At 38.9% G+C, this 9,213-nt stretch overlaps 1 long non-coding RNA gene across 1 annotated transcript; it reads right to left on the bottom strand.

The window, feature by feature from the left end:
• Positions 1-5,350: 5,350 nt before the first annotated feature.
• On the bottom strand, positions 5,351-7,106 carry LOC145133172 (uncharacterized). Its single transcript, XR_013718450.1, has 2 exons — positions 6,275-7,106; positions 5,351-6,182 (listed from the first exon to the last, which is right to left on the bottom strand). It is a non-coding gene; the product is annotated as an uncharacterized LOC145133172 (long non-coding RNA).
• Positions 7,107-9,213: the final 2,107 nt, after the last annotated feature.

Below are 9,213 nucleotides of genomic sequence, written 5' to 3'. Positions count from 1 at the left end.
CCACCAGTAAAAACTTCACGCCCTTGGTGCCGGTGGGAAAGGTCCTACTATATCGATTCCCCATTGATGGAAAGGCCAGGGGTTGGTGATGCTGGTTAGTGGCATGGCTGGTTGGTTTTGAAAAGGAGTGAATGTTTGGCACTCTTTGCATTTCTTTTTTAGGGCTGTGGCGTCATTGTATACGTCCGGCCAATATACTCCTAGGCGGAGTATTTTGCCCGTGAGTGCATGAGCGCCTTCGTGTGCTGCTGGGTCCCCGGAATGGCTCTCTTCGAGGAACGCCTGCCCCTCTGTTTTAGAGATGCACTTGAGCCATGGCCTTAAGTATCCTCTTCGGTAAAGTTGATTATACCTGATTGCAAAATGCGGTGCTCTGATTTTGACTTTTCTCGCCTCCTCTGGGTCGTCTGGAAGTACGCCATGGTGCAGGTAGTCAAAAAAGGGCTTGGTCCACTTTGGAGGGGCCGATATTGTATTAACCTTTTGGTTGTCGATACTTCTTTCTGGGAGTACTTCAACCAACACTTTCTTCGTGAGGTGGTCGTACGAAGTAGAGGCCAGCTTGTTGAGAGCGTCCGCCCTTGCGTTTTTCCCCCGGGAGATTTGTATTATTAAAAAACTTTTAAATGTGTTGGCTAAGCTACAGACTGCATCTAGGTATTTCTGCATCCTGGGGTCCTTTGCCTCGTACGTCCCAATATTTGGTTCGTGAAAAGTAGTAAATCGCTGAGAGCCGCTAGTTGTTTCGCGCCAACCTCCTTGGCTAGCCTCAGACCTGCTAAGAGCGCTTCATACTCTGCCTCATTGTTTGATACCTGGAAATCAAATCGCAGCGCGTAAGTGATTTCTTCGCCCTTGGGGCTTTGTAGGATCAGGCCTGCGCCTTAACCTTCCTTGCTTGTTGCGCCGTCGGTATACAGTTTCCAGAGTTCTTTGTTAGATTCAGGCTCGAGTGGATCGACGGAAATCGTCGTTGGTTCTCCCTTAATGGTATATGGAATTTCGACCAGGAAGTCTGCGAGGGCCTGGGCCTTGATGCTAGTCTGGGGGTGATAATGGATATCATTCTCACCTAACTCTATAGCCCATTTGGCTAGGCGCCCGGACTTTTCCGGCCTTAGCAGTACTTGCTTTATTGGGTAACTGGTCAGAACATCCACCTTGTGGACTTGAAAATACCCCCGTAGTCGCCTGATGACATATACCAGGGCGAGGACTAGTTTTTCCAAGGCCGGGTAATTCACCTCCGCGCCTTGTAGGGCCCTGCTAACAAAGTGGACGGGAACCTGTCTGCCGTCCCTCTCCACTGCTAACACCAAGGAGATAGCTTCTTTGGAGGCGGCTAGATACATCTGTAGTGTTTCCCCTGGCAGCGGGCAGGCGATAGTCGGTAGTTGCTGCAGGGTGTCTTTGAGTTGTTGCAATGCCACATCCGCTTTGTCTGTCCACTTGAACTGTTTCTTGTCTATGCACGCTTTAAGTGTTTGATATATGGGGAGTGCTTTTTCTGTGGATTTGGCGATGAATCTTCCCAATGTCGTCGGTCTACCGTTGATCTCCTGCACCCCCTTGAGGTTGTGCAGAGTTTTCGACTCAAGGAACTCCTTGATTTTGGTGGGATTGGGTAGAATTACTTCCTTGGATATTTGGTACCCGAGGAATTTCCCTTCCTCAACTCCGAAGGTGCACTTAGTTGGGTTTAACTTCATCTTCGCTTTGGCTATCGTCTGGAAAGTTTCTTCCACATCGCGGAGCAGTTCTTCTTCATTGCGGCTCTTAATTACCATGTCATCGACATAGAATTCAATGTTCCTACCTATTTGGTCATCGAATACTTTGTCCATGAGCCTTTGGTAAGTAGCACCCGCGTTTTTGAGTCCAAACGACATTTTCTGGTAGCAGAAGGTCCCTTTTTCGGTGTGGAATGTAGTTTTTGCTTCGTCCTCTCGTTTCATCTGTACTTGATGGTAACCCTTGTATGCGTCGAGGAAACACTTGAGCTGAAAACCTTCGAGCGATTGGACCTTCTGATCAATCTCTGGGGGAGGGTAACAATCCTTTGGGAAGGCATTGTTAAGGTCCGAGTAATCGATACACATTAGCCATGACCCATTGGCTTTCTTTACCATGACAGGATTTTCTATCCATGTTGGGAACACTACTTCCCTAAGTATGTCGGCGTTCACTAGATCGGCCACTTCTGCATTTATCGCCTTGTTTCGTTCTGCTGCATGGCCTCTCTTTTTTTGTTTAACAGGGGTGCTTCCGGGCGTGATATTGAGGTTGTGTTCTATGATCTGTCGATCAACGCCTGTCAGATCTGTTGGTTTCCAGGCGAAAACGGTGGAGTATTGCTTTAGGAGTGCTACTAGTCGTGCCCTGGTCTCGTCTGATAGGTGAGCGCCGACTCGCACGAGCTGTTCTGGATATTCCATGTTTATCTGGTGTTGTTCGGTGGAACATCCTTCCTTGGACTTATTTGGTGCACGTACGAGCTCTGGGGCGGCTATGATATGGTGGCAATGTTGTTCCTTGGCGTTTGTGGCGAGGACCGTCGTTGATCCATGGCGTGTGCTAAATTTAACGATGTTGTGGATCGTCAACGGTACAAGGTGTAGTAAAGAGATTGTCGATCGTCCGAGCAAAATATTGTGTTCTGCTAGATACCGGATCATAGAGAATTCGATCGTTATTGTGACTCGGTATTTCTCGTCGTGACTGACCAACGTTAAGGGCAGTCGAATAGTACCTAATGGTCACAAGTTGTACCCAGTGAATCCGACCAATGGTCCACCGGTTGGGGGCCATAGCCCCTCCTTCCACGCATCTGGTAGTTGTCGGAAACAGTGCTCATAGAGTATATCAGAGCAACTACCATTGTCGGTGTATATTCGATGAACCTTCGTGTTGCGAATGAACCCAGATATAAAGAGTGGGTCTCGCGGATCCCAGTTCAAAGGTCTAGGATCGCTGCTCGAGAAACTAATATTGAGTAGGTTTCTCAAGAACGCCTCAATCTCGTCTTCTGCGTAATGAGGTATGCTCCTCTTATGAGAGTTAGAGATGGTGAGCACCTGTTTGCCATCATATGGATTTGTCTGCAATAGATCGGGATGCGATATCACCATCTGAGACAGCGGAACATCCGACAGCGATTGCCGGGAATTGCTCTGGAGTACTGGTTCTGTTATTTCTACCGCAATCGGCGGGACCTGTGCCATTAGCACCTGTATTGGGGCCTGTGTTTTATACTCGCGATGATGGTCGTTGTTGAACGTCACCGGTATTTTGAATAGGTATTCTACTGCTGTCCCCGATGTTGTTGGGTGTAGATCCCCTTTTTGCAAAGAACCAGGGTCGTTTATTGGCTGTATCACTCTGAGGATATGTTCGGATGACGCCAAATGTTGTGACATGTTCAACAGGGGTATGGATGCAGGAAGATAGATTTTCCTTGAGAGTTTTCCTGAGAACACAACACAAAGAAGAATCGTTAAAGGACGTCCGGGTGTTCTCCCCAGACGTCGCTCCGACGATCAAGTTAGTTTTCTGAGAGGGTTAATTTTAGGGTAAAGTTTGCGAGAGAGAAGATGGATCCCTTCCTTAAGGCGGAAGAGATCATTTTATACCTGCCTCTAACGGATCATGGGGACCTCGTCCGCTCAGCGTGAAACGTGGCCTCCACTAACTGGGAGGATCACGCCCAGGATGGCTAACTGTCTGGTGCCGTCAGTTCTGGGCGTCACCTAAGCTTTCTGTCACGTCCTGATTGGTCGTGAGTGAATGAAAAGATTGCGGGGGAGATTCGTCCCTCGTGGAGGGAAACGAACTGCCGCCCTGGTGTTAGACTGCCTTGGCCAAGACCGGGCCTTGGCCAAAGTCCTGATGAGATAACGTCTCATTTATGATGTCTGTTACATTTAACGGGACCATTTATGGTAACGTTAACATATATATATATATATATATATATATATATATATATATATATATATATATATATATATATATATATATATATATATATATATATATATATATATATATATATAGGGATGACAATCGGTACGAGTATATCGGGTTTCGTGTTCCCCATCCCCATACCCGACCCCATCCCCATCGGGGATAAAAAATCTAGCCCCATCCTCATCCCCAATGGGGAACGGGGATCACCAATGGGTAATCGGGGATTTTTCCTCGTTACAAAGTTTTGGACTATTATGAAAAATAACGCATAATTATATATTACCCAACAAAACAAAAACTAAGAGAAATAATATAAAGCACTATAATCACTGAATGCCTTCAAACACGAACAATAATATTCAAGTTTACAGATTAAACAAATTTTTTGCAAAAAAAAAAAAAAAAAAAAAAAAAATGTAAAAAATCTTCCAAAAATTACATGTTTGATTGTTAGAAAACCTTACTTTGTCAATTGAACTTCCGCTTATGCATAATGATTTATGAATTGATTAAAAATAAAAACATAAATAATTATATATATATATATATATATATATATATATATATATATATATATATATATATATATATTGGGTACCCATCAAGGTCGATTTCGGGTACGGGTATGGGTACCCGACAGGTAGAACCATCCCCATCCCCATCCCCATCCCCGCTTTTTTCATTCGGGTAATAACCATCCCCGTCCCCGTCTCCGGTCAACTCAGGTTAGGGTTTCGGGTACCCATCGGGTGCGAGTTTTTACATATGCCAACTATATATATATATATATATATATATATATATATATATATATATATATATATATATATGGGAAAGGTGAATATACCCTAAAGGGTATATAACATTAGGTACCCCAAATACTAAACTACGTCGTTTAACAACAAATAACTTCACAAGCTTTTCTCCTTTGCCTCTCTGATCGTCATGCGTAGTCCCCCGTCCCTCTATCAAAATTAGATTTTGTCATTCTCCTTTTTGACCTCCCAAAACTTCATAAGTCGTGATAATACTGATCCAAAACAAATTGATTTCATGCAGTTCTTTGGTTGGAGTTTTATTTTATGAGATTTGATGCACATGCCGACCATAACCTAGCGACAGTCAACAAATTTGGGAAGCACTTGATTGGTTTCACAATCCTCATGGATCAAACTACATCAATGTTGTTTTATCTACACATAAGTCTCATGGTTTTTCACATTGTTGGACGATTTTGCCCTTGTCTCAAAGATGGTAGGGTCAAAAAATGAAATTATGCTGTAATTTTGGGTTAAAATGAAAGAAGCATTCAACAACATTAATGCAACAAACATTTATTGTTTAGCATTTAATCAAGTTTGACCATTCCAAAATATTTTGAACATTCCAAAATATTAAAAATACTCATATCATAAAACTAGTCTTAGAATACTTAGTTTTAAACAAGACGAAAATTAAAGTTCAGCACATAAGAACACTCTTTTCTCATTCCCTATTTGATTCACACTGCAATCAACTCGTTGAGTTCGATTCCCCACCATTAATCCATCATTCAATCCTCCCCTTCCTTGATAAGAACCATTACTAAACATCATTTGTCCTTTACCAAAAGAACCCATATGGCTTCCATTATGCATGACTGGACTCATGAATGATCTCTCTGACATGTCAAGAGGTATGCCAACTAGTGCAGAGCCTACAAGATGATGTGGTGGTCCAAAGAATGCATCATGCTGACTAGGACTAAACGGGCCCACCAGAGATGCATGCCAAGAATTACTTTGGTGGTCAGAATAAGTAGTTGGACTACCCCAAAGAAACTCAGGGCCAGATAGGGTACCAATACTAGAAGAAGGTTCAAATTTAGAATCAAAAAAAGATGATGTGTTATGATCAGGGAAAGATCTTGATTCTTGATCTTTACCAATTGGTGAAATTTTCATGGGGTTTGATATATATGGTGTAAGTATGGATGCAAGACCATGTAAAGGGGTGGTGTTAATAGGGCTAATGGTTCCAAAAACTAATGACCAATTACCTGCCATGTGGCATTGGCAAATGGAAAAAAAATTAATAATAAAAATAAGGTCTTAATGTTAACAGTATAAAATTTTGAAATAATAACCAGGTGGAGAGTTGATGACTGGTGAACCAACATGATGCCATAAAGCTCGAGCTTCATCTTGTTCTAGTTCTTGACTAGTTGTTGCATCATGCTACATAAATGTAAAATGTCGACTTTAGTCCCTCATGAATTCCTTTTTAACTATTGAAGTCCCTCCACTTTACACAATTGATATATACATACCTTCTACGAGCACCACCAGGCCTACTCTGTTCAAATTTTATCCTTTTTCCAGCTATTTCACTGCCTTTTAGAGCTTTCAGTGCCACCTCAGCAGCTCTACAATCGTAAAATCCAATAAACCTATAGTGTCTCTTATTTGGTGTTTTCCTGATCTATTTTTTTTCATACAAAAAAGTCAAAAAATTTATTACTTTGTATAGTAATAAGCAAAACCAATTGAGCAATACTGCTTGTGAGTTGTGACACCATTGATTATGGGATTCCCTGATATTGAGTTTCTCTCAGGCATTTCATCAAGCACCTTATGTGCACAACTTATATTCTTCCCTTACTACCCATTTAAATGAGTAAAGTACCATACGTGAGCAATATACACAATCAAAACTATTTGGCCATTTGAATATCAATGCAGGTTTGGGAATGTTTGTAACCAAAATGATATGCAATCAACTAGAGGTGTTCTTGTTGTGATTTTGGATCGATTTCAGCTACTGAAGTAAAGGGACAACGATTGTTTTCCAATTTAGAGAAAACACCATTTAAAAAGTGTAGAGGGGCTGTAAAACAACAACAATCGGCTAGGTCAGCAACAGGTGGAGACCGTCGACACATTGATTCTAATTCACGTTTGATATGGCCAATTGGTCGTATAATCAATTGATATCAATTGATCAGTAAAATCGTTTAGCAAGAAGTACAATCGACAAGGCCAGTGACTAAATCAATGGAGATTCGAGATTGAAGGACTCAGTTCGATAGAGTGCTTCAGTTTGCTCAAATAGGAAGGCACCTCTGTACTTGCCGATCGATTTTATTTCCACCGTATTATTAATTCTTGTATGAGATTCAAACATTATATTATATATCGGGTATATTTACTTTTCCATATATATGTATCTTCAATTTCAACTAATTATTAATAACCATTCAACTAATTATTAATTCTTGTATGAGATTCAAACCTCTGTGTCTCTTCAATTTCAACTAATTATTAATAATCATTCAAATTTTTTTGTAACTTATGATATTTAACGGTACTTATGACACAATTTATATATATATATATATATATATATATATATATATATATATATATATATATATATATATATTAGGTTATTCTATTCTAACTAATTATTGTGCGGATATCGTATGCTATGAGAATGATAAAGAAAATATGTTGTTTGATAATATAAATACGTTCAATCTTACATAACTATTGTCATTAACACACATTCTCACTAATTAAATCGTCTATAAGGTTATTATACACTTATTATTATTATTCTCATTTCTGTCAGAATGTTTGTTGGGTCGTATTCTGTCAGAATAAAAATGAGTGAAAAACGATGTGTGAGAACAAAAATAAATAATAATTAGCAAGAATGCATGAAAATGACGATATTTTTGTAAGGTTGAACGTATTCGCATTGCTAAACAACTTATTCTCTTATTATTCTCATAGCATACGATATCCGCACAATAATTAGTTAGAATACTTGAACCTAGCTCTCTCTCTCTCTCTCTATACATATATATATATATATATATATATATATATATATATATATATATATATATATATATATATATAAATTGTGTCATAAGTACCATTAAGTATCATAAGTTACAAAAAAAATTGAATGCTTATTAATAATTAGTTGAAATTGAAGAGACATAGAGGTTTCAAATGTATATGATGCAAGAAAAAAAATGTTTCTTTTATAGGATATACTAGACGAATTCCTGCGCGTTGTGCGGCGCAGGTTAAAAATATATTATTAGAATATTGAAAAATATATGTTTATAATGGTTATGTTATTGACATTAACTTTGACATACTAAATTTACACTCATATATATATATATATATATATATATATATATATATATATATATAATCTCAACTATTTTGGACAATTATATTCATTGTGTTAGAAATATATAACAATCTGATTACCACGAATAAAAGGCTCGGTTACCAGTTACTGGGTGACAGATATATATATTTAATGAGATTAGATGCGGAAAGATAAGAAGTGCAGAATAAATAAATACTGGAAAGTTATAAATGACTGAAAGCTATAAATGAAATAAATGACAGTATTTAAATGACATAAAGCGTTAATAAAATATATAAATATATATATATATATATAGTACGTGGTGTTAGAACGGGACTTGTGGAACGACTGTTTTGTCAAGTTGTTAGTCAAATAAATGACTAACAGGCTTAGGGTTGGACTGGATCTTAATAGACTGTGTCTCTATTTGTTCAAAGTTCAATCCGGTAAGTAACAATAAGTTCTTTTTATGTAACAATGAATTGTTTACAAAACGATACAAAATACACGGGTAATTTTTTTTGTATGTGGGTATGGGGTTTTTTAAGGTGATTTGATGAGGTTGAAGTGGGTATTTGGAGGGTGGTAGAAGGTGTAATAAGGTTGTAGTTTTGGTTGTATAAGGTAACAAAGAGGGTGATGTTGAAAGAGCTTTAGGTGGTTACAAATATAGATTTTCGTAGTAAATCTCTCTGGATAGCCAATTCTCTCTCGCGTCTCTCTGGGGTTTGCAGTGGTCAAAAAAATCGAGGAAAATTCCTAGATGTAGGTAAGGTCCTGAATAATTTGCGTTACAAATCTCTCCCGTATTATCTTGTTGAGTTGTGCTCGGTGAATTTTTTCTTAACTTGCAAATTCTGAAGTCGAAAATCAGCAAGGTGATGATGGTTGTGGTGATTTGAAAGGGTTTTTGGAGGAGGTTTAAGGAGGGTATTTGGAGGGTGTTTGGAGATTATTTTGAGGTTGGTTATGTTTTTATTCTTCTGGAGTTGAGTGAGTAATAGGAGATATATTACAAGGAAACACAAAACACACACAAAAACTCATGTAAACATGCATCTATATATATGCAAAGGAATCAAGCAACTCTTGTTT

The sequence above is a fragment of the Lactuca virosa genome, chromosome 8 (genome assembly GCF_052849685.1).
Source record: "Lactuca virosa cultivar CGN04683 chromosome 8, Lactuca_virosa_CGN04683_v6, whole genome shotgun sequence".
Lineage (NCBI taxonomy): Eukaryota > Viridiplantae > Streptophyta > Magnoliopsida > Asterales > Asteraceae > Lactuca > Lactuca virosa.
The sequence above is the reverse complement of the archived record's forward strand: the minus strand, read 5'-3'. Positions and strand labels throughout refer to the sequence as shown.